Below are 25,335 nucleotides of genomic sequence, written 5' to 3'. Positions count from 1 at the left end.
CCTCATTGAGACCTCTCGGGGTCACAGTATCCAATACATGGATCCAGTAGCTTTCTCGACGTTTAAGGGCTAATGTTCTATCGCCCCCTGTGGATCTCGGTGGAACCCAATCTATGAGCCTACATTTCAGGCTCGCCACCTGATGTCGTGCCTGCAGAAAATGTCGAGCCACCGGTTTGTCGGTCTGCCCGGTCTGTAATGCTGTGTGGATGGAAGACCTGTGATTCGCCATACGGTCTCGAAAGGTCTGTGTGGTTAGCCCAACATAGCATAATCCACACGGACATTTGAGTAAATAAATCACATAGTCAAGTCTGCAGTGCAGGTGGTACCTGATTTTAATTACCCTTCCAGTGTAGGGATGATTGAAAAAATAAGAATTTACTTACCGATAATTCTATTTCTCGTAGTCCGTAGTGGATGCTGGGGACTTCGTCAGGACCATGGGGGGGTAGCGGCTCCGCAGGAGACAGGGCACAAAAGTAAAAGCTTTAGGATCAGGTGGTGTGCACTGGCTCCTCCCCCTATGACCCTCCTCCAAGCCTCAGTTAGGATACTGTGCCCGGACGAGCGTACACAATAAGGAAGGATTTTGAATCCCGGGTAAGACTCATACCAGCCACACCAATCACACTGTACAACCTGTGATCTGAACCCAGTTAACAGCATGATAACAGCGGAGCCTCTGAAAAGATGGCTCACAACAATAATAACCCGATTTTTGTAACAATAACTATGTACAAGTATTGCAGACAATCCGCACTTGGGATGGGTGCCCAGCATCCACTACGGACTACAAGAAATAGAATTATCGGTAAGTAAATTCTTATTTTCTCTGACGTCCTAAGTGGATGCTGGGGACTCCGTCAGGACCATGGGGATTATACCAAAGCTCCCAAAACGGGCGGGAGAGTGCGGATGACTCTGCAGCACCGAATGAGAGAACTCCAGGTCCTCCTCAGCCAGGGTATCAAATTTGTAGAATTTTTCAAACGTGTTTGCCCCTGACCAAGTAGCAGCTCGGCAAAGTTGTAAAGCCGAGACCCCTCGGGCAGCCGCCCAAGATGAGCCCACCTTCCTTGTGGAATGGGCATTTACATATTTTGGCTGTCGCAGGCCTGCCACAGAATGTGCAAGCTGAATTGTACTACACATCCAACTAGCAATCGTCTGCTTAGAAGCAAGAGCACCCAGTTTGTTGGGTGCATACAGGATAACAGCAAGTCAGTTTTCCTGACTCCAGCCGTCCTGGAAACCTATATTTTCAGGGCCCTGACAACATCTAGCAACTTGGAGTCCTTCAAGTCCCTAGTAGCCGCAGGTACCACAATAAGCTGGTTCAGGTGAAACGCTGACACCACCTTAGGGAGAAACTGGGGACGAGTCCGCAGCTCTGCCCTGTCCGAATGGACAATCAGATATGGGCTTTTGTGAGACAAAGCCGCCAATTCTGACACTCGCCCTGGCCGAGGCCAGGGCCAACAGCATGGTCACTTTCCATGTGAGATATTTCAAATCCACAGATTTGAGCGGTTTAAACCAATGTGATTTGAGGAATCCCAGAACTACGTTGAGATCCCACAGTGCCACTGGAGGCACAAAAGGGGGTTGTATATGCAGTACTCCCTTGACAAACTTCTGGACTTCAGGAACTGAAGCCAATTCTTTCTGGAAGAAAATCGACAGGGCCGAAATTTGAACCTTAATGGACCCCAATTTGAGGCCCATAGACACTCCTGTTTGTAGGAAATGCAGGAATCGACCGAGTTGAAATTCCTCCGTGGGGGCCTTCCTGGCCTCACACCATGCAACATATTTTCGCCAAATGCGGTGATAATGTTGTGCGGTCACCTCCTTCCTGGCTCTGACCAGGGTAGGGATGACCTCTGCCGGAATGTCTTTTTCCCTTAGGATCCGGCGTTCAACCGCCATGCCGTCAAACGCAGCCGCGGTAAGTCTTGGAACAGACATGATCCTTGCTGAAGCAAGTCCCTTCTTAGTATCTCTTGAAGTTCCGGGTACCAAGTCCTTCTTGGCCAATCCGGAGCCACGAGTATAGTTCTTACTCCTCTCCGTCTTATAATTCTCAGTACCTTGGGTATGAGAGGCAAAGGAGGGAACACATACACCGACTGGTACGCCCACGGTGTTACCAGAGCGTCCCAGCTATTGCCTGAGGGTCTCTTGACCTGGCGCAATACCTGTCCAGTTTTTTGTTCAGACGGGACGCCATCATGTCCACCTTTGGTCTTTCCCAACGGTTCACAATCATGTGGAAGACTTCCAGATGAAGTCCCCACTCTCCCGGGTGGAGGTCGTTCCTGCTGAGGAAGTCTGCTTCCCAGTTGTCCACTCCCGGAATGAACACCGCTGACAGTGTTATCACATGATTTTTCGCCCAGCGAAGAATCCTTGCTGCCATTGCCCTCCTGCTTCTTGTGCCGCCCTGTCTGTTTACGTGGGCGACTGCCGTGATGTTGTCCGACTGGATCAGCACCGGTTGACTTTGAAGCAGAGGTCTTCCTAGGCTCAGAGCATTGTAAATTGCCCTTAGCTCCAGTATATTTATGTGGAGAGAAGTCTCCAGACTTGACCACACTCCTTGGAAATTTCTTCCCTGTGTGACTGCTCCCCAGCCTCTCAGGCTGGCATCCGTGGTCACCAGAACCCAGTCCTGAATGCCGAATGTGCTGCCCTCTAGTAGATGAGCACTCTGCAGCCACCACAGAAGAGACACCCTTGTCCTTGGAGACAGGATTATCCGCTGATGCATCTGAAGATGCGATCTGGACCATTCGTCCAGCAGATCCCACTGAAAAATTCTTGCGTGAAATCTGCCGAATGGAATCGCTTCGTAAGAAGCCACCATTTTTCCCAGGACTCTTGTGCATTGATGCACTGACACTTGGCCTGGTTTTAGGAGGTTTCTGACTAGCTCGGATAACTCCCTGGCTTTCTCCTCCGGGAGAAACACCTTTTTCTGGACTGTGTCCAGAATCATCCCTAGGAACAGCAGACGTGTCGTCGGAAACAGCTGCGATTTTGGAATATTTAGAATCCACCCGTGCTGTCGTAGAACTACTTGAGATAGTGCTACTCCGACCTCCAACTGTTCTCTGGACCTTGCCCTTATCAGGAGATCGTCCAAGTAAGGGATAATTAAGACGCCTTTTCTTTGAAGAAGAATCATCATTTCGGCCATTACCTTGGTAAAGACCCGGGGTGCCGTGGACAATCCAAACGGCAGCGTCTGAAACTGATAGTGACAGTTCTGTACCACGAACCTGAGGTACCCTTGGTGAGAAGGGCAAATTGGGACATGGAGGTAAGCATCCTTGATGTCCAGGGACACCATATAGTACCCTTCTTCCCGGTTCGCTATCACTGCTCTGAGTGACTCCATCTTGATTTGAACCTTTGTATGTAAGTGTTCAAAGATTTCAGATTTAGAATAGGTCTCACCGAGCCGTCTGGCTTCAGTACCACAATATAGTGTGGAATAATACCCCTTTCCTTGTTGTAGGAGGGGTACTTTGATTATCACCTGCTGGGAATACAGCTTGTGAATTGTTTCCAATACTGCCTCCCTGTCGGAGGGAGACGTTGGTAAAGCAGACTTCAGGAACCTGCGAGGGGGAGACGTCTCGAATCTCCAATCTGTACCCCTGGGATACTACTTGTAGGATCCAGGGGTCCACTTGCGAGTGAGCCCACTGCGCGCTGAAACTCTTGAGACGACCCCCCACCGCACCTGAGTCCGCTTGTACAGCCCCAGCGTCATGCTGAGGACTTGGCAGAAGCGGTGGAGGGCTTCTGTTCCTGGGAAGGGGCTGCCTGCTGCAGTCTTCTTCCCTTTCCTCTACCCCTGGGCAGATATGACTGGCCTTTTGCCCGCTTGCCCTTATGGGGACGAAAGGACTGAGGCTGAAAAGACGGTGTCTTTTTCTGCTGAGATGTGACTTGGGGTAAAAAAGGTGGATTTTCCAGCTGTTGCCGTGGCCACCAGGTCCGATGGACCGACCCCAAATAACTCCTCCCCTTTATACGGCAATACTTCCATGTGCCGTTTGGAATCTGCATCACCTGACCACTGTCGTGTCCATAAACATCTTCTGGCAGATATGGACATCGCACTTACTCTTGATGCCAGAGTGCAAATATCCCTCTGTGCATCTCGCATATATAGAAATGCATCCTTTAAATGCTCTATAGTCAATAAAATACTGTCCCTGTCAAGGGTATCAATATTTTCAGTCAGGGAATCCGACCAAGCCACCCCAGCGCTGCACATCCAGGCTGAGGCGATCGCTGGTCGCAGTATAACACCAGTATGTGTGTATATACTTTTTAGGATATTTTCCAGCCTCCTATCAGCTGGCTCCTTGAGGGCGGCCGTATCTGGAGACGGTAACGCCACTTGTTTTGATAAGCGTGTGAGCGCCTTATCCACCCTAAGGGGTGTTTCCCAACGCGCCCTAACTTCTGGCGGGAAAGGGTATAACGCCAATAATTTTCTATCGGGGGAAACCCACGCATCATCACACACTTCATTTAATTTATCTGATTCAGGAAAAACTACAGGTAGTTTTTTCACACCCCACATAATACCCTTTTTTGTGGTACTTGTAGTATCAGAAATATGTAACACCTCCTTCATCATTGCCCTTAACATGTAACGTGTGGCCCTAATGGAAAATACGTTTGTTTCTTCACCGTCGACACTGGAGTCAGTGTCCGTGTCTGTGTCTGTGTCGACCGACTGAGGTAAATTGGCGTTTTAAAGCCCCTGACGGTGTTTGAGACGCCTGGACAGGTACTAATTGGTTTGCCGGCCGTCTCATGTCGTCAACCGACCTTGCAGCGTGTTGACATTATCACGTAATTCCCTAAATAAGCCATCCATTCCGGTGTCGACTCCCTAGAGAGTGACATCACCATTACAGGCAATTGCTCCGCCTCCTCACCAACATCGTCCTCATACATGTCGACACACACGTACCGACACACAGCACACACACAGGGAATGCTCTGATAGAGGACAGGACCCCACTAGCCCTTTGGGGAGACAGAGGGAGAGTTTGCCAGCACACACCAAAACGCTATAATTATACAGGGACAACCTTATATAAGTGTTTTCCCTTATAGCATCTTAATATATAATAATATCGCCAAATAAGTGCCCCCCCTCTCTGTTTTAACCCTGTTTCTGTAGTGCAGTGCAGGGGAGAGCCTGGGAGCCTTCCTAGCAGCGGAGCTGTGTAGGAAAATGGCGCTGTGTGCTGAGGAGAATAGGCCCCGCCCCCTTTTCGGCGGGCTTCTTCTCCCGTTTTTCTGACAACCTGGCAGGGGTTAAATACATCCATATAGCCCCAGAGGCTATATGTGATGTATTTTTAGCCAGCATAGGTACTTTCATTGCTGCCCAGGGCGCCCCCCCCAGCGCCCTGCACCCTCAGTGACCGTTGGTGTGAAGTGTGCTGAGAGCAATGGCGCACAGCTGCCGTGCTGTGCGCTACCTTAAGAAGACTGGGAAGTCTTCAGCCGCCGATTTCTGGACCTCTTCTCTCTTCAGCATCTGCAAGGGGGTCGGCGGCGCGGCTCCGGTGACCCATCCAGGCTGTACCTGTGATCGTCCCTCTGGAGCTAGTGTCCAGTAGCCTAAGAAGCCAATCCATCCTGCACGCAGGTGAGTTCACTTCTTCTCCCCTAAGTCCCTCGTTGCAGTGAGCCTGTTGCCAGCAGGACTCACTGAAAATAAAAAACCTAACAAAACTTTTACTCTAAGCAGCTCTTTAGGAGAGCCACCTAGATTGCACCCTTCTCGGCCGGGCACAAAAACCTAACTGAGGCTTGGAGGAGGGTCATAGGGGGAGGAGCCAGTGCACACCACCTGATCCTAAAGCTTTTACTTTTGTGCCCTGTCTCCTGCGGAGCCGCTACCCCCCCATGGTCCTGACGGAGTCCCCAGCATCCACTTAGGACGTCAGAGAAAAGACACAGTTTGCATGGATCGACATGTGGTACAACTACCACAGGAGAAACAGCCTGGTTTGGCCTGCATCACTGTATTAGAGGTCAGCTTCCCTGTGGGTTCACTGGGAAACAATAACTGCTTCAAATTAGCCCCCTTTCGATACCCATCATTGGTGCTTTCGTGTGCTTAAATGGTAAGTTATCATCCGATGACACAATCGGCCAATGATGATGCACAATTTTGCTAATCATAGAGGAGTTCCCATCATACTGGATAGGAAAAATCATCCTATCAGTGGTCTTCTTCTTTATGATGGTACCGGAAAATATGCCTGTAGCTCTTTCCAGACATTTACGAAGTGTGCCTGCCGAATATCCTCTCTCTAAAAAGCGTGAGGTAATCTCGGCACACTGTTCGTGTCTGAGACCTGCTTCTGAATTAATCCTCATAGCTCTTAAATACTGGGAGATTGGTAGGCTATCCTTTAATGCTGGCGGGTGAAAGCTGGTGGCCTGTAACATGGAGTTACGGTCTGTTGTTTTACGAAAAAGTGTGGTTATTATTATTTATCTAGAGCCTGATACCATTAATGTAACATCAAGGAAATTGATTTCAGATACGGAACATGTAGCTGTAAAACGAATAGGGCTAGATAGTACATTAAGTTCCTCAACCATATTTTCCTCTGCCGTACGTGCACATGCCCGCAAGTTGCGTAAAACCGCTCACCCGGTAGTGCGTATTAGCGCGTGGTATGAGTAATTACGGTAGCATATGTATTTGCATGGAAAAGCCACAAAGACACATTTCATATTTAATCCACATAGTGCACAATTTACACATAGACCACATGCATCACACCAGCGAGTTACACTTGCTTAAAAGGTACAACAACAAAGGGATTCACCTTTACAGGATATGAGGGGACAGAATTAGGTTAGGAGGTGGTGTTTGGTATCCAGATGTACAGTATTTTAAGAGCAATATTCCGGTAGCAGTTTGCAGAAGATAGCATGCTCCTGCGCACAGATATGCACAGGGACAGAATGTTAATATTAACTGTATTTACTGTACTCTTGATATTCGGCGGGAACCCAGTGGAGACCATCTGCAAGTGCACCTGGACCAGGCATTGCCCACCTATTCAAACTGACCTATGACCCCTCCTGTACTGTAAATGCCCTTTGACCTATGGGTGAAGAGATTACAGTTTCTATTGTATCATGATTTGGACTAATGTATAAAAGCCACGCTGCCTGGCCGGTCAGCCACATTCTCTGAAGGTCATCTATCTTGATTGACTGAGGACTAGGACCGGGTGGCGCTGGCGAAACAAACGTATGTATCATTGATTGTAGCCTTTTCTCTTATTGTATTTGTATTATCGTTGTAACCCCCTTTGAGTAAACTACTGTTGGTGGGTCGGATCCCAACAATTGGTGTCGTGTTCCTTTCCTGCTAAAGGTTTAAAGTGTATTTCAGCCACACGTGTAGCTGCATTGTGCTTACAGCGTGTCGGTGTGTGTGTACGCAACGTGTGTACTTAGTACGTCCGTTGCGGCGTGTGTACGCAAAGTGCGTACACAGTAAGGGCCTGTGTATGCTAAGTGGGTAAAAAGTACGTAGGTTAAGGATTATATTCAGCAGCCGCAGCGGCACGAACTTTAGTGTAAAAGGTATTGCTTTTTCGTCCTGTAAGTTAATCAGCATTCACACTAGAGATGAGCGCCTGAAATTTTTCGGGTTTTGTGTTTTGGTTTTGGGTTCGGTTCCGCGGCCGTGTTTTGGGTTCGAACGCGTTTTGGCAAAACCTCACCGAATTTTTTTTGTCGGATTCGGGTGTGTTTTGGATTCGGGTGTTTTTTTCAAAAAACACTAAAAAACAGCTTAAATCATAGAATTTGGGGGTCATTTTGATCCCAAAGTATTATTAACCTCAAAAACCATAATTTACACTCATTTTCAGTCTATTCTGAATACCTCACACCTCACAATATTATTTTTAGTCCTAAAATTTGCACCGAGGTCGCTGTGTGAGTAAGATAAGCGACCCTAGTGGCCGACACAAACACCGGGCCCATCTAGGAGTGGCACTGCAGTGTCACGCAGGATGTCCCTTCCAAAAAACCCTCCCCAAACAGCACATGACGCAAAGAAAAAAAGAGGCGCAATGAGGTAGCTGTGTGAGTAAGATTAGCGACCCTAGTGGCCGACACAAACACCGGGCCCATCTAGGAGTGGCACTGCAGTGTCACGCAGGATGTCCCTTCCAAAAAACCCTCCCCAAACAGCACATGACGCAAAGAAAAAAAGAGGCGCAATGAGGTAGCTGACTGTGTGAGTAAGATTAGCGACCCTAGTGGCCGACACAAACACCGGGCCCATCTAGGAGTGGCACTGCAGTGTCACGCAGGATGTCCCTTCCAAAAAACCCTCCCCAATCAGCACATGATGCAAAGAAAAAGAAAAGAAAAAAGAGGTGCAAGATGGAATTGTCCTTGGGCCCTCCCACCCACCCTTATGTTGTATAAACAAAACAGGACATGCACACTTTAACCAACCCATCATTTCAGTGACAGGGTCTGCCACACGACTGTGACTGATATGACGGGTTGGTTTGGACCCCCCCCAAAAAAGAAGCAATTAATCTCTCCTTGCACAAACTGGCTCTACAGAGGCAAGATGTCCACCTCATCTTCACCCTCCGATATATCACCGTGTACATCCCCCTCCTCACAGATTATCAATTCGTCCCCACTGGAATCCACCATCTCAGCTCCCTGTGTACTTTGTGGAGGCAATTGCTGCTGGTCAATGTCTCCGCGGAGGAATTGATTATAATTCATTTTAATGAACATCATCTTCTCCACATTTTCTGGATGTAACCTCGTACGCCGATTGCTGACAAGGTGAGCGGCGGCACTAAACACTCTTTCGGAGTACACACTTGTGGGAGGGCAACTTAGGTAGAATAAAGCCAGTTTGTGCAAGGGCCTCCAAATTGCCTCTTTTTCCTGCCAGTATAAGTACGGACTGTGTGACGTGCCTACTTGGATGCGGTCACTCATATAATCCTCCACCATTCTATCAATGTTGAGAGAATCATATGCAGTGACAGTAGACGACATGTCCGTAATCGTTGTCAGGTCCTTCAGTCCGGACCAGATGTCAGCATCAGCAGTCGCTCCAGACTGCCCTGCATCACCGCCAGCGGGTGGGCTCGGAATTCTGAGCCTTTTCCTCGCACCCCCAGTTGCGGGAGAATGTGAAGGAGGAGATGTTGACAGGTCGCGTTCCGCTTGACTTGACAATTTTGTCACCAGCAGGTCTTTCAACCCCAGCAGACCTGTGTCTGCCGGAAAGAGAGATCCAAGGTAGGCTTTAAATCTAGGATCGAGCACGGTGGCCAAAATGTAGTGCTCTGATTTCAACAGATTGACCACCCGTGAATCCTTGTTAAGCGAATTAAGGGCTGCATCCACAAGTCCCACATGCCTAGCGGAATCGCTCCCTTTTAGCTCCTTCTTCAATGCCTCCAGCTTCTTCTGCAAAAGCCTGATGAGGGGAATGACCTGACTCAGGCTGGCAGTGTCTGAACTGACTTCACGTGTGGCAAGTTCAAAGGGCATCAGAACCTTGCACAACGTTGAAATCATTCTCCACTGCACTTGAGACAGGTGCATTCCACCTACTATATCGTGCTCAATTGTATAGGCTTGAATGGCCTTTTGCTGCTCCTCCAACCTCTGAAGCATATAGAGGGTTGAATTCCACCTCGTTACCACTTCTTGCTTCAGATGATGGCAGGGCAGGTTCAGTAGTTTTTGGTGGTGCTCCAGTCTTCTGTACGTGGTGCCTGTACGCCGAAAGTGTCCCGCAATTTTTCTGGCCACTGACAGCATCTCTTGCACGCCCCTGTCGTTTTTTAAAAAATTCTGCACCACCAAATTCAAGGTATGTGCAAAACATGGGACGTGCTGGAATTTGCCCATATTTAATGCACACACAATATTGCTGGCGTTGTCCGATGCCACAAATCCACAGGAGAGTCCAATTGGGGTAAGCCATTCCGCGATGATCTTCCTCAGTTGCCGTAAGAGGTTTTCAGCTGTGTGCGTATTCTGGAAAGCGGTGATACAAAGCGTAGCCTGCCTAGGAAAGAGTTGGCGTTTGCGAGATGCTGCTACTGGTGCCGCCGCTGCTGTTCTTGCGGCGGGAGTCCATACATCTACCCAGTGGGCTGTCACAGTCATATAGTCCTGACCCTGCCCTGCTCCACTTGTCCACATGTCCGTGGTTAAGTGGACATTGGGTACAACTGCATTTTTTAGGACACTGGTGAGTCTTTTTCTGACGTCCGTGTACATTCTCGGTATCGCCTGCCTAGAGAAGTGGAACCTAGATGGTATTTGGTAACGGGGGCACACTGCCTCAATAAATTGTCTAGTTCCCTGTGAACTAACGGCGGATACCGGACGCACGTCTAACACCAACATAGTTGTCAAGGACTCAGTTATCCGCTTTGCAGTAGGATGACTGCTGTGATATTTCATCTTCCTCGCAAAGGACTGTTGAACAGTCAATTGCTTACTGGAAGTAGTACAAGTGGGCTTACGACTTCCCCTCTGGGATGACCATCGACTCCCAGCGGCAACAACAGCAGCGCCAGCAGCAGTAGGCGTTACACGCAAGGATGCATCGGAGGAATCCCAGGCAGGAGAGGACTCGTCAGAATTGCCAGTGACATGGCCTGCAGGACTATTGGCATTCCTGGGGAAGGAGGAAATTGACACTGAGGGAGTTGGTGGGGTGGTTTGCGTGAGCTTGGTTACAAGAGGAAGGGATTTACTGGTCAGTGGACTGCTTCCGCTGTCACCCAAAGTTTTTGAACTTGTCACTGACTTATTATGAATGCGCTGCAGGTGACGTATAAGGGAGGATGTTCCGAGGTGGTTAACGTCCTTACCCCTACTTATTACAGCTTGACAAAGGGAACACACGGCTTGACACCTGTTGTCCGCATTTCTGGTGAAATACCTCCACACCGAAGAGCTGATTTTTTTGGTATTTTCACCTGGCATGTCAACGGCCATATTCCTCCCACGGACAACAGGTGTCTCCCCGGGTGCCTGACTTAAACAAACCACCTCACCATCAGAATCCTCCTGGTCAATTTCCTCCCCAGCGCCAGCAACACCCATATCCTCCTCATCCTGGTGTACTTCAACACTGACATCTTCAATCTGACTATCAGGAACTGGACTGCGGGTGCTCCTTCCAGCACTTGCAGGGGGCGTGCAAATGGTGGAAGGCGCATGCTCTTCACGTCCAGTGTTGGGAAGGTCAGGCATCGCAACCGACACAATTGGACTCTCCTTGTGGATTTGGGATTTCGAAGAATGCACAGTTCTTTGCTGTGCTGCTTTTGCCAGCTTGAGTCTTTTCATTTTTCTAGCGAGAGGCTGAGTGCTTCCATCCTCATGTGAAGCTGAACCACTAGCCATGAACATAGGCCAGGGCCTCAGCCGTTCCTTGCCACTCCGTGTGGTAAATGGCATATTGGCAAGTTTACGCTTCTCCTCCGACAATTTTATTTTAGGTTTTGGAGTCCTTTTTTTACTGATATTTGGTGTTTTGGATTTGACATGCTCTGTACTATGACATTGGGCATCGGCCTTGGCAGACGACGTTGCTGGCATTTCATCGTCTCGGCCATGACTAGTGGCAGCAGCTTCAGCACGAGGTGGAAGTGGATCTTGATCTTTCCCTAATTTTGGAACCTCAACATTTTTGTTCTCCATATTTTAATAGGCACAACTAAAAGGCACCTCAGGTAAACAATGGAGATGGATGGATTGGATACTAGTATACAATTATGGACGGGCTGCCGAGTGCCGACACAGAGGTAGCCACAGCCGTGAACTACCGCACTGTACTGTGTCTGCTGCTAATATATAGACTGGTTGATAAAGAGATAGTATACTCGTAACTAGTATGTATGTATAAAGAAAGAAAAAAAAACCACGGTTAGGTGGTATATACAATTATGGACGGGCTGCCGAGTGCCGACACAGAGGTAGCCACAGCCGTGAACTACCGCACTGTACTGTGTCTGCTGCTAATATATAGACTGGTTGATAAAGAGATAGTATACTCGTAACTAGTATGTATGTATAAAGAAAGAAAAAAAAACCACGGTTAGGTGGTATATACAATTATGGACGGGCTGCCGAGTGCCGACACAGAGGTAGCCACAGCCGTGAACTACCGCACTGTACTGTGTCTGCTGCTAATATAGACTGGTTGATAAAGAGATAGTATACTCGTAACTAGTATGTATGTATAAAGAAAGAAAAAAAAACCACGGTTAGGTGGTATATACAATTATGGACGGGCTGCCGAGTGCCGACACAGAGGTAGCCACAGCCGTGAACTACCGCACTGTACTGTGTCTGCTGCTAATATATAGACTGGTTGATAAAGAGATAGTATACTCGTAACTAGTATGTATGTATAAAGAAAGAAAAAAAAACCACGGTTAGGTGGTATATACAATTATGGACGGGCTGCCGAGTGCCGACACAGAGGTAGCCACAGCCGTGAACTACCGCACTGTACTGTGTCTGCTGCTAATATATAGACTGGTTGATAAAGAGATAGTATACTCGTAACTAGTATGTATGTATAAAGAAAGAAAAAAAAACCACGGTTAGGTGGTATATACAATTATGGACGGGCTGCCGAGTGCCGACACAGAGGTAGCCACAGCCGTGAACTACCGCACTGTACTGTGTCTGCTGCTAATATATAGACTGGTTGATAAAGAGATAGTATACTCGTAACTAGTATGTATGTATAAAGAAAGAAAAAAAAACCACGGTTAGGTGGTATATACAATTATGGACGGGCTGCCGAGTGCCGACACAGAGGTAGCCACAGCCGTGAACTACCGCACTGTACTGTGTCTGCTGCTAATATATAGACTGGTTGATAAAGAGATAGTATACTCGTAACTAGTATGTATGTATAAAGAAAGAAAAAAAAACCACGGTTAGGTGGTATATACAATTATGGACGGGCTGCCGAGTGCCGACACAGAGGTAGCCACAGCCGTGAACTACCGCACTGTACTGTGTCTGCTGCTAATATATAGACTGGTTGATAAAGAGATAGTATACTCGTAACTAGTATGTATGTATAAAGAAAGAAAAAAAAACCACGGTTAGGTGGTATATACAATTATGGACGGGCTGCCGAGTGCCGACACAGAGGTAGCCACAGCCGTGAACTACCGCACTGTACTGTGTCTGCTGCTAATATATAGACTGGTTGATAAAGAGATAGTATACTCGTAACTAGTATGTATGTATAAAGAAAGAAAAAAAAACCACGGTTAGGTGGTATATACAATTATGGACGGGCTGCCGAGTGCCGACACAGAGGTAGCCACAGCCGTGAACTACCGCACTGTACTGTGTCTGCTGCTAATATAGACTGGTTGATAAAGAGATAGTATACTCGTAACTAGTATGTATGTATAAAGAAAGAAAAAAAAACCACGGTTAGGTGGTATATACAATTATGGACGGGCTGCCGAGTGCCGACACAGAGGTAGCCACAGCCGTGAACTACCGCACTGTACTGTGTCTGCTGCTAATATAGACTGGTTGATAAAGAGATAGTATACTACTAATATTATATATACTGGTGGTCAGGTCACTGGTCACTAGTCACACTGGCAGTGGCACTCCTGCAGCAAAAGTGTGCACTGTTTAATTTTAATATAATATTATGTACTCCTGGCTCCTGCTATAACCTATAACTGGCACTGCAGTAGTGCTCCCCAGTCTCCCCCACAATTATAAGCTGTGTGAGCTGAGCAGTCAGACAGATATATAATATATATAGATGATGCAGCACACTGGCCTGAGCCTGAGCAGTGCACACAGATATGGTATGTGACTGACTGAGTCACTGTGTGTATCGCTTTTTTCAGGCAGAGAACGGATATATTAAATAAACTGCACTGTGTGTCTGGTGGTCACTCACTATATAATATATTATGTACTCCTGGCTCCTGCTATAACCTATAACTGGCACTGCAGTAGTGCTCCCCAGTCTCCCCCACAATTATAAGCTGTGTGAGCTGAGCAGTCAGACAGATATATATAATATTATATATAGATAATAGATGATGCAGCACACTGGCCTGAGCCTGAGCAGTGCACACAGATATGGTATGTGACTGAGTCACTGTGTGCTGTGTATCGCTTTTTTCAGGCAGAGAACGGATTATAAATAAAACTGGTGGTCACTATCAGCAAAACTCTGCACTGTACTGAGTACTCCTAATGCTCCCCAAAATTAGTAAATCAAGTGTCTCTCTAATCTATTCTAAACGGAGAGGACGCCAGCCACGTCCTCTCCCTATCAATCTCAATGCACGTGTGAAAATGGCGGCGACGCGCGGCTCCTTATATAGAATCCGAGTCTCGCGATAGAATCCGAGCCTCGCGAGAATCCGACAGCGTCATGATGACGTTCGGGCGCGCTCGGGTTAACCGAGCAAGGCGGGAAGATCCGAGTCGCTCGGACCCGTGAAAAAAAACATGAAGTTCTGGCGGGTTCGGATTCAGAGAAACCGAACCCGCTCATCTCTAATTCACACTATATATATTAGAGATGAGCGGGTTCGGTTTCTTTGAATCCGAACCCGCACGAACTTCACTTTTTTTTTCACGGGTCCGAGCGACTCGGATCTTCCCGCCTTGCTCGGTTAACCCGAGCGCGCCCGAACGTCATCATGACGCTGTCGGATTCTCGCGAGACTCGGATTCTATATAAGGAGCCGCGCGTCGCCGCCATTTTCACACGTGCATTGAGATTGATAGGGAGAGGACGTGGCTGGCGTCCTCTCCATTTAGATTAGATTTAGAAGAGAGAGAGAGAGAGAGATTGCTGTGATACTGTAGATTAGAAGAGAGTGCAGAGTGCAGACAGAGTTTAGTGACTGACGACCACAGTGACCAGTGACCACCAGAGACAGTGCAGTTGTTTGTTTTATTTAATATATCCGTTCTCTGCCTGAAAAAAACGATACACAGTCACACAGTGACTCAGTCTGTGTGCACTGCTCAGCCCAGTGTGCTGCACATCAATGTATTGTATATAAAGCTTATAATTGTGGGGGAGACTGGGGAGCACTGCAGGTTGTTATAGCAGGAGCCAGGAGTACATGATAAATAATATTATATTAAAATTAAACAGTGCACACTTTTGCTGCAGGAGTGCCACTGCCAGTGTGACTAGTGGTGACCAGTGCCTGACCACCAGTATATTAGTAGTATTGTATACTATCTCTTTATCAACCAGTCTATATTAGCAGCAGACACAGTACAGTGCGGTAGTTCACGGCTGTGGCTACCTCTGTGTCGGCACTCGGCAGGCAGTCCGTCCATCCATAATTGTATTATATACCACCTAACCGTGGTTTTTTTTTTCTTTCTTTATACCGTCGTCATAGTCATACTAGTTGTTACGAGTATACTACTATCTCTTTATCAACCAGTGTACAGTGCGGTAGTTCACGGCTGTGGCTACCTCTGTGTCGGAACTCGGCAGGCAGTCCGTCCATCCATAATTGTATTATAATATATACCACCTAACCGTGGTTTTTTTTTCGTTCTTTATACCGTCGTCATACTAGTTGTTACGAGTATACTACTATCTCTTTATCAACCAGTGTACAGTGCGGTAGTTCACGGCTGTGGCTACCTCTGTGTCGGAACTCGGCAGGCAGTCCGTCCATCCATAATTGTATTATAATATATACCACCTAACCGTGGTTTTTTTTTCGTTCTTTATACCGTCGTCATACTAGTTGTTACGAGTATACTACTATCTCTTTATCAACCAGTGTACAGTGCGGTAGTTCACGGCTGTGGCTACCTCTGTGTCGGCACTCGGCAGGCAGTCCGTCCAACCATAATTGTATTATATACCACCTAACCGTGGTTTTTTTTTCATTCTTTATACCGTCGTCATACTAGTTGTTACGAGTATACTACTATCTCTTTATCAACCAGTGTACAGTGCGGTAGTTCACGGCTGTGGCTACCTCTGTGTCGGCACTCGGCAGGCAGTCCGTCCAACCATAATTGTATTATATACCACCTAACCGTGGGTTTTTTTTCATTCTTTATACCGTCGTCATACTAGTTGTTACGAGTATACTACTATCTCTTTATCAACCAGTGTACAGTGCGGTAGTTCACGGCTGTGGCTACCTCTGTGTCGGCACTCGGCAGCCCGTCCATAATTGTATATACCAGTGACCTAACCGTGGTTTTTTTTTCTTTCTTTATACATACATACTAGTTACGAGTATACTATCTCTTTATCAACCAGTCTATATATTAGCAGCAGACACAGTACAGTGCGGTAGTTCACGGCTGTGGCTACCTCTGTGTCGGCACTCGGCAGCCCGTCCATAATTGTATAAACCACCTAACCGTGGTTTTTTTTTCTTTCTTTATACATACATACTAGTTACGAGTATACTATCTCTTTATCAACCAGTCTATATATTAGCAGCAGACACAGTACAGTGCGGTAGTTCACGGCTGTGGCTACCTCTGTGTCGGCACTCGGCAGCCCGTCCATAATTGTATATACCAGTGACCTAACCGTGGTTTTTTTTTCTTTCTTTATACATACATACTAGTTACGAGTATACTATCTCTTTATCAACCAGTCTATATATTAGCAGCAGACACAGTACAGTGCGGTAGTTCACGGCTGTGGCTACCTCTGTGTCGGCACTCGGCAGCCCGTCCATAATTGTATATACCAGTGACCTAACCGTGGTTTTTTTTTCTTTCTTTATACATACATACTAGTTACGAGTATACTATCTCTTTATCAACCAGTCTATATATTAGCAGCAGACACAGTACAGTGCGGTAGTTCACGGCTGTGGCTACCTCTGTGTCGGCACTCGGCAGCCCGTCCATAATTGTATATACCAGTGACCTAACCGTGGTTTTTTTTTCTTTCTTTATACATACATACTAGTTACGAGTATACTATCTCTTTATCAACCAGTCTATATATTAGCAGCAGACACAGTACAGTGCGGTAGTTCACGGCTGTGGCTACCTCTGTGTCGGCACTCGGCAGCCCGTCCATAATTGTATACTAGTATCCAATCCATCCATCTGCATTGTTTACCTGAGGTGCCTTTTAGTTGTGCCTATTAAAATATGGAGAACAAAAATGTTGAGGTTCCAAAATTAGGGAAAGATCAAGATCCACTTCCACCTCGTGCTGAAGCTGCTGCCACTAGTCATGGCCGAGACGATGAAATGCCAGCAACGTCGTCTGCCAAGGCCGATGCCCAATGGCATAGTACAGAGCATGTCAAAACCAAAACACCAAATATCAGTAAAAAAAGGACTCCAAAACCTAAAATAAAATTGTCGGAGGAGAAGCGTAAACTTGCCAATATGCCATTTACCACACGGAGTGGCAAGGAACGGCTGAGGCCCTGGCCTATGTTCATGGCTAGTGGTTCAGCTTCACATGAGGATGGAAGCACTCAGCCTCTCGCTAGAAAACTGAAAAGACTCAAGCTGGCAAAAGCACCGCAAAGAACTGTGCGTTCTTTGAAATCCCAAATCCACAAGGAGAGTCCAATTGTGTCGGTTGCGATGCCTGACCTTCCCAACACTGGACGTGAAGAGCATGCGCCTTCCACCATTTGCACGCCCCCTGCAAGTGCTGGAAGGAGCACCCGCAGTCCAGTTCCTGATAGTCAGATTGAAGATGTCAGTGTTGAAGTACACCAGGATGAGGAGGATATGGGTGTTGCTGGCGCTGGGGAGGAAATTGACCAGGAGGATTCTGATGGTGAGGTGGTTTGTTTAAGTCAGGCACCCGGGGAGACACCTGTTGTCCGTGGGAGGAATATGGCCGTTGACATGCCAGGTGAAAATACCAAAAAAATCAGCTCTTCGGTGTGGAGGTATTTCACCAGAAATGCGGACAACAGGTGTCAAGCCGTGTGTTCCCTTTGTCAAGCTGTAATAAGTAGGGGTAAGGACGTTAACCACCTCGGAACATCCTCCCTTATACGTCACCTGCAGCGCATTCATAATAAGTCAGTGACAAGTTCAAAAACTTTGGGTGACAGCGGAAGCAGTCCACTGACCAGTAAATCCCTTCCTCTTGTAACCAAGCTCACGCAAACCACCCCACCAACTCCCTCAGTGTCAATTTCCTCCTTCCCCAGGAATGCCAATAGTCCTGCAGGCCATGTCACTGGCAAGTCTGACGAGTCCTCTCCTGCCTGGGATTCCTCCGATGCATCCTTGCGTGTAACGCCTACTGCTGCTGGCGCTGCTGTTGTTGCCGCTGGGAGTCGATGGTCATCCCAGAGGGGAAGTCGTAAGCCCACTTGTACTACTTCCAGTAAGCAATTGACTGTTCAACAGTCCTTTGCGAGGAAGATGAAATATCACAGCAGTCATCCTACTGCAAAGCGGATAACTGAGTCCTTGACAACTATGTTGGTGTTAGACGTGCGTCCGGTATCCGCCGTTAGTTCACAGGGAACTAGACAATTTATTGAGGCAGTGTGCCCCCGTTACCAAATACCATCTAGGTTCCACTTCTCTAGGCAGGCGATACCGAGAATGTACACGGACGTCAGAAAAAGACTCACCAGTCTCCTAAAAAATGCAGTTGTACCCAATGTCCACTTAACCACGGACATGTGGACAAGTGGAGCAGGGCAGGGTCAGGACTATATGACTGTGACAGCCCACTGGGTAGATGTATGGACTCCCGCCGCAAGAACAGCAGCGGCGGCACCAGTAGCAGCATCTCGCAAACGCCAACTCTTTCCTAGGCAGGCTACGCTTTGTATCACCGCTTTCCAGAATACGCACACAGCTGAAAACCTCTTACGGCAACTGAGGAAGATCATCGCGGAATGGCTTACCCCAATTGGACTCTCCTGTGGATTTGTGGCATCGGACAACGCCAGCAATATTGTGTGTGCATTAAATATGGGCAAATTCCAGCACGTCCCATGTTTTGCACATACCTTGAATTTGGTGGTGCAGAATTTTTTTAAAAACGACAGGGGCGTGCAAGAGATGCTGTCGGTGGCCAGAAAAATTGCGGGACACTTTCGGCGTACAGGCACCACGTACAGAAGACTGGAGCACCACCAAAAACTACTGAACCTGCCCTGCCATCATCTGAAGCAAGAAGTGGTAACGAGGTGGAATTCAACCCTCTATATGCTTCAGAGGTTGGAGGAGCAGCAAAAGGCCATTCAAGCCTATACAATTGAGCACGATATAGGAGATGGAATGCACCTGTCTCAAGTGCAGTGGAGAATGATTTCAACGTTGTGCAAGGTTCTGATGCCCTTTGAACTTGCCACACGTGAAGTCAGTTCAGACACTGCCAGCCTGAGTCAGGTCATTCCCCTCATCAGGCTTTTGCAGAAGAAGCTGGAGGCATTGAAGAAGGAGCTAAAAGGGAGCGATTCCGCTAGGCATGTGGGACTTGTGGATGCAGCCCTTAATTCGCTTAACAAGGATTCACGGGTGGTCAATCTGTTGAAATCAGAGCACTACATTTTGGCCACCGTGCTCGATCCTAGATTTAAAGCCTACCTTGGATCTCTCTTTCCGGCAGACACAGGTCTGCTGGGGTTGAAAGACCTGCTGGTGACAAAATTGTCAAGTCAAGCGGAACGCGACCTGTCAACATCTCCTCCTTCACATTCTCCCGCAACTGGGGGTGCGAGGAAAAGGCTCAGAATTCCGAGCCCACCCGCTGGCGGTGATGCAGGGCAGTCTGGAGCGACTGCTGATGCTGACATCTGGTCCGGACTGAAGGACCTGACAACGATTACGGACATGTCGTCTACTGTCACTGCATATGATTCTCTCAACATTGATAGAATGGTGGAGGATTATATGAGTGACCGCATCCAAGTAGGCACGTCACACAGTCCGTACTTATACTGGCAGGAAAAAGAGGCAATTTGGAGGCCCTTGCACAAACTGGCTTTATTCTACCTAAGTTGCCCTCCCACAAGTGTGTACTCCGAAAGAGTGTTTAGTGCCGCCGCTCACCTTGTCAGCAATCGGCGTACGAGGTTACATCCAGAAAATGTGGAGAAGATGATGTTCATTAAAATGAATTATAATCAATTCCTCCGCGGAGACATTGACCAGCAGCAATTGCCTCCACAAAGTACACAGGGAGCTGAGATGGTGGATTCCAGTGGGGACGAATTGATAATCTGTGAGGAGGGGGATGTACACGGTGATATATCGGAGGGTGAAGATGAGGTGGACATCTTGCCTCTGTAGAGCCAGTTTGTGCAAGGAGAGATTAATTGCTTCTTTTTTGGGGGGGGTCCAAACCAACCCGTCATATCAGTCACAGTCGTGTGGCAGACCCTGTCACTGAAATGATGGGTTGGTTAAAGTGTGCATGTCCTGTTTTGTTTATACAACATAAGGGTGGGTGGGAGGGCCCAAGGATAATTCCATCTTGCACCTCTTTTTTCTTTTCTTTTTCTTTGCATCATGTGCTGATTGGGGAGGGTTTTTTGGAAGGGACATCCTGCGTGACACTGCAGTGCCACTCCTAGATGGGCCCGGTGTTTGTGTCGGCCACTAGGGTCGCTAATCTTACTCACACAGTCAGCTACCTCATTGCGCCTCTTTTTTTCTTTGCGTCATGTGCTGTTTGGGGAGGGTTTTTTGGAAGGGCCATCCTGCGTGACACTGCAGTGCCACTCCTAGATGGGCCCGGTGTTTGTGTCGGCCACTAGGGTCGCTAATCTTACTCACACAGTCAGCTACCTCATTGCGCCTCTTTTTTTCTTTGCGTCATGTGCTGTTTGGGGAGGGTTTTTTGGAAGGGCCATCCTGCGTGACACTGCAGTGCCACTCCTAGATGGGCCCGGTGTTTGTGTCGGCCACTAGGGTCGCTAATCTTACTCACACAGCTACCTCATTGCGCCTCTTTTTTTCTTTGCGTCATGTGCTGTTTGGGGAGGGTTTTTTGGAAGGGACATCCTGCGTGACACTGCAGTGCCACTCCTAGATGGGCCCGGTGTTTGTGTCGGCCACTAGGGTCGCTTATCTTACTCACACAGCGACCTCGGTGCAAATTTTAGGACTAAAAATAATATTGTGAGGTGTGAGGTATTCAGAATAGACTGAAAATGAGTGTAAATTATGGTTTTTGAGGTTAATAATACTTTGGGATCAAAATGACCCCCAAATTCTATGATTTAAGCTGTTTTTTAGTGTTTTTGGAAAAAAACACCCGAATCCAAAACACACCCGAATCCGACAAAAATAATTCGGTGAGGTTTTGCCAAAACGCGTTCGAACCCAAAACACGGCCGCGGAACCGAACCCAAAACCAAAACACAAAACCCGAAAAATTTCAGGCGCTCATCTCTAATATATATATGCTTTTCAGTGAGCTCTCCTGAGCTTGCTGAGAGAAAGTATTTTGTTAGGTTTTTTATTTTCAGGGAGATCTGCTGGCAACAGACTCCCTGCATCATGGGACAGAGGGGAGAGAAGCAGCCCTACTCTCTGAAGCTAAGTCCTGCTTCTTAGGATACTGGACACCATTAGCTCCAGAGGGATCGGTACGCAGGATCTCACCCTCGCCGTCCGGTCCCAGAGCCGCGCCGCCGTCCCCCTCGCAGAGCCGGAAGACAGAAGCCGGGTGAGTATGAGAAGCAAAGAAGACTTCAGGCGGCAGAAGACTTCGTGTACTTCACAGGAGGTAACGCACAGCACTGCAGCTGTGCGCCATTGCTCCACACACACCTACACATACTCCGGTCACTGTTAGGGTGCAGGGCGCGGGGGGGGGGGGGGCACCCTGGGCAGCATTTGGGACCTCATATGGCAAAATAAGCATATATACAGCTGGGCACTGTATATATGAAAGAGCCCCCGCCAGAAATTACATTTTAAGCGGGACAGAAGCCCGCCGCCGAGGGGGCGGGGCTTCTCCCTCAGCACTCACCAGCGCCATTTTTTCTCCACAGCACCGCTGAGAGGAAGCTCCCCAGGCTCTCCCCTGCTGATACACGGTAGAAGAGGGTCGGAAAGAGAGGGGGGGGGCACATAATTAGGCGCAAAAACTATACTTACAGCAGCTACTGGGTTAACATTAAGTTACTGTGTTATTCCTGGGATTTATAGCGCTGGGGTGTGTGCTGGCATACTCTCTCTCTGTCTCTCCAAAGGGCCTGGTGGGGGAACTGTCTCCAGAAAGAACATTCCTTGTGTGTGTGGTGTGTCGGTACGCTTGTGTCGACATGTCTGAGGAGGAAGGCTATGTGGGAGAGGAGCGGGAGCAAATGAATGTGGTGTCTCCGCCGACGGCGCCGACACCTGATTGGATGGATATGTGGAAGGTTTTGATGATAATGTTAATTCCTTGCATAAAAGATTTGACAAGGCTGAGGCATTGGGGCAGTCAGGGTCTCAACCCGTGCATGACCCTATGTTGCAGGGACCGTCAGGGTCTCAAAAGCGTCCACTATCCCAGATTGTTGACACAGATACCGACACGGATTCTGACTCCAGTGTCGATTACGATGATGCAAAGTTACAGCCAAAATTGGCTAAGTCTCTTCGATATATGATTATAGCAATAAAAGATGTTTTGCACATCACGGAGGAAACCCCTGTCCCGGACAAGGGGGTGCATATGTATAAGGGAAAGAAGCCTGAGGTAACCTTTTCCCCCTCACACGAACTGAATGAGTTATGTGAAAAGGCTTGGGAATCTCCAGATAAAAAACTGCAGATTTCCAAACGGATTCTTATGGCGTATCCTTTCCCGCCAACGGACAGGTTACGATGGGAATCCTCCCCTAGGGTGGAAAAAGCTTTAACACGCTTATCCAAGAAGGTAGCCCTGCCGTCACAGGATATGGCTACCCTCAAAGATGCTGCTGATCGCAAGCAGGAGGTTACCCTGAAGTCCATTTATACACATTCGGGTACCTTACTAAGACCGGCAATCGTGTCGGCCTGGGTATGTAGTGCTGTAGCAGCATGGACGGATACCTTATCTGAGGAGATTGGTGCCCTAGATAAGGATACTGTATTATTGACCCTGGGGCATATTAAAGACGCTGTCCTATATATGAGAGATGCTCAAAGAGACATTAGTCTTTTGGGTTCTAGAATAAGCGCTATGTCGATTTCGGCCAGAAGGGTCCTGTGGACTCGGCAATGGACAGGTGATGCCGACTCAAAAAGGCATATGGAGGTTTTACCTTACAGGGGTGAGGAATTGTTCGGGGAGGGTCTCTCGGACCTGGTCTCCACAGCTACAGCTGGAAAGTCAAGTTTTTTGCCTTATATTCCCTCACAGCCTAAGAGAGCACCGCATTATCAAATTCAGTCCTTTCGATCACATAGAAACAAGAAAGTCCGAGGTGCGTCCTTTCTTGCCAGAGGTAGAGGCAGAGAAAAAAAGCTGCACAACACAGCTAGTTCCCAAGAACAGAAGTCCTCCCCGGCCTCTAAGAAATCCACCGCATGACGCTTGGGCTCCAATGGCGGAGCTGGGCCCGGTGGGGGCACGTCTTCGAAGTTTCAACCACATGTGGGTTCACTCCCAGGTGGATCCCTGGGCAATAGAAATTGTGTCTCAGGGATACAAGCTGGAATTCAAAGAGATGCCTCCTCACCGATATTTAAAATCGGCTCTACCAGCTTCCCCCCAAGAGAGGGAAATAGTGTTAAAAGCAATTCAAAAATTGTATCTTCAACAGGTGGTGGTCAAGGTTCCCCTCCTTCAACAGGGAAGGGGTTATTATTCGACCATGTTTGTAGTCCCGAAACCGGACGGTTCGGTCAGACCCATATTGAATTTAAAATCCCTGAACCTATACCTCAAAAGGTTCAAGTTCAAGATGGAATCGCTAAGAGCGGTCATTGCAAGCCTGGAAGGGTTTTTTTTTATGGTGTCTCTGGACATAAAGGATGCATACCTTCATGTCCCCATTTATCTACCTCATCAGGCGTACCTGAGATTTGCGGTACAGGATTGTCATTACCAATTTCAGTCGTTGCCGTTTGGTCTCTCCACGGCACCGAGAATATTCACCAAGGTAATGGCGGAAATGATGGTGCTCCTGCGGAAGCAAGGTGTCACAATTATCCCGTACTTGGACGATCTCCTCATAAAAGCGAGATCAAGAGAGCAGTTACTGAACAGCGTATCACTTTCACGGGAAGTGTTACGGCAACACGGCTGGATTCTCAATATTCCAAAGTTGCAGTTGGTTCCTACGACTCGTCTGCCTTTCTTGGGCATGATTCTGGACACAGACCAGAAAAGGGTTTATCTCCGGATAGAAAAAACCCAGGAACTCATGACCCTGGTCAGGAACCTATTGAAACCAAAACAGGTGTCGGTGCATCACTGCACTCGAGTCCTGGGAAAGATGGTGGCATCATACGAGGCCATTCCCTTCGGCAGGTTCCATGCAAGGACTTTCCAATGGGACTTACTGGACAAGTGGTCCGGGTTACATCTTCAGATGCATCGGTTAATCACCCTGTCCCCCAGGGCCAGGGTGTCACTGCTATGGTGGCTGCAGAGTTCTCACCTTCTCGAAGGCCGCAGATTCGGCATTCAGGACTGGGTCCTGGTGACCACGGACGCAAGCCTCCGAGGTTGGGGAGCAGTCACACAGGGAAGAAATTTCCAAGGTCTGTGGTCAAGTCAAGAGACTTGCCTTCACATCAACATCCTGGAACTAAGGGCCATATACAACGCCCTGTGTCAAGCGGAGACCTTGCTTCCCGGCCAACCGGTTCTGATCCAGTCAGACAACGTCACCGCAGTAGCTCATGTAAACCGCCAAGGCGGCACAAGGAGCAGAGTGGCGATGGCGGAAGCCACCAGAATTCTTCGCTGGGCGGAGAATCATGTAAGCGCACTGTCAGCAGTGTTCATTCCGGGAGTGGACAGCTGGGAAGCAGACTTCCTCAGCAGACACGACCTCCACCCGGGCGAGTGGGGACTTCATCAAGAAGTCTTCAGGTTGCAAGTCGGTGGGAACTGCCACAGGTGGACATGATGGCATCCCGCCTCAACAAGAAGCTACAGAGGTATTGCGCCAGGTCAAGAGACCCGCAGGCAGTAGCTGTAGACGCCCTGGTGACACCATGGGTGTTCCAGTCGGTCTATGTATTTCCTCCTCTTCCTCTCATACCCAAGGTGCTGTGGATAATAAGAAAAAGAGGAGTGAGAACAATCCTCATTGTTCCAGATTGGCCACGAAG

The sequence above is a fragment of the Pseudophryne corroboree genome, chromosome 2, assembly GCF_028390025.1.
Source record: "Pseudophryne corroboree isolate aPseCor3 chromosome 2, aPseCor3.hap2, whole genome shotgun sequence".
In the NCBI taxonomy this organism is placed as follows: domain Eukaryota; kingdom Metazoa; phylum Chordata; class Amphibia; order Anura; family Myobatrachidae; genus Pseudophryne; species Pseudophryne corroboree.
This window is presented reverse-complemented; position numbering follows the sequence as displayed.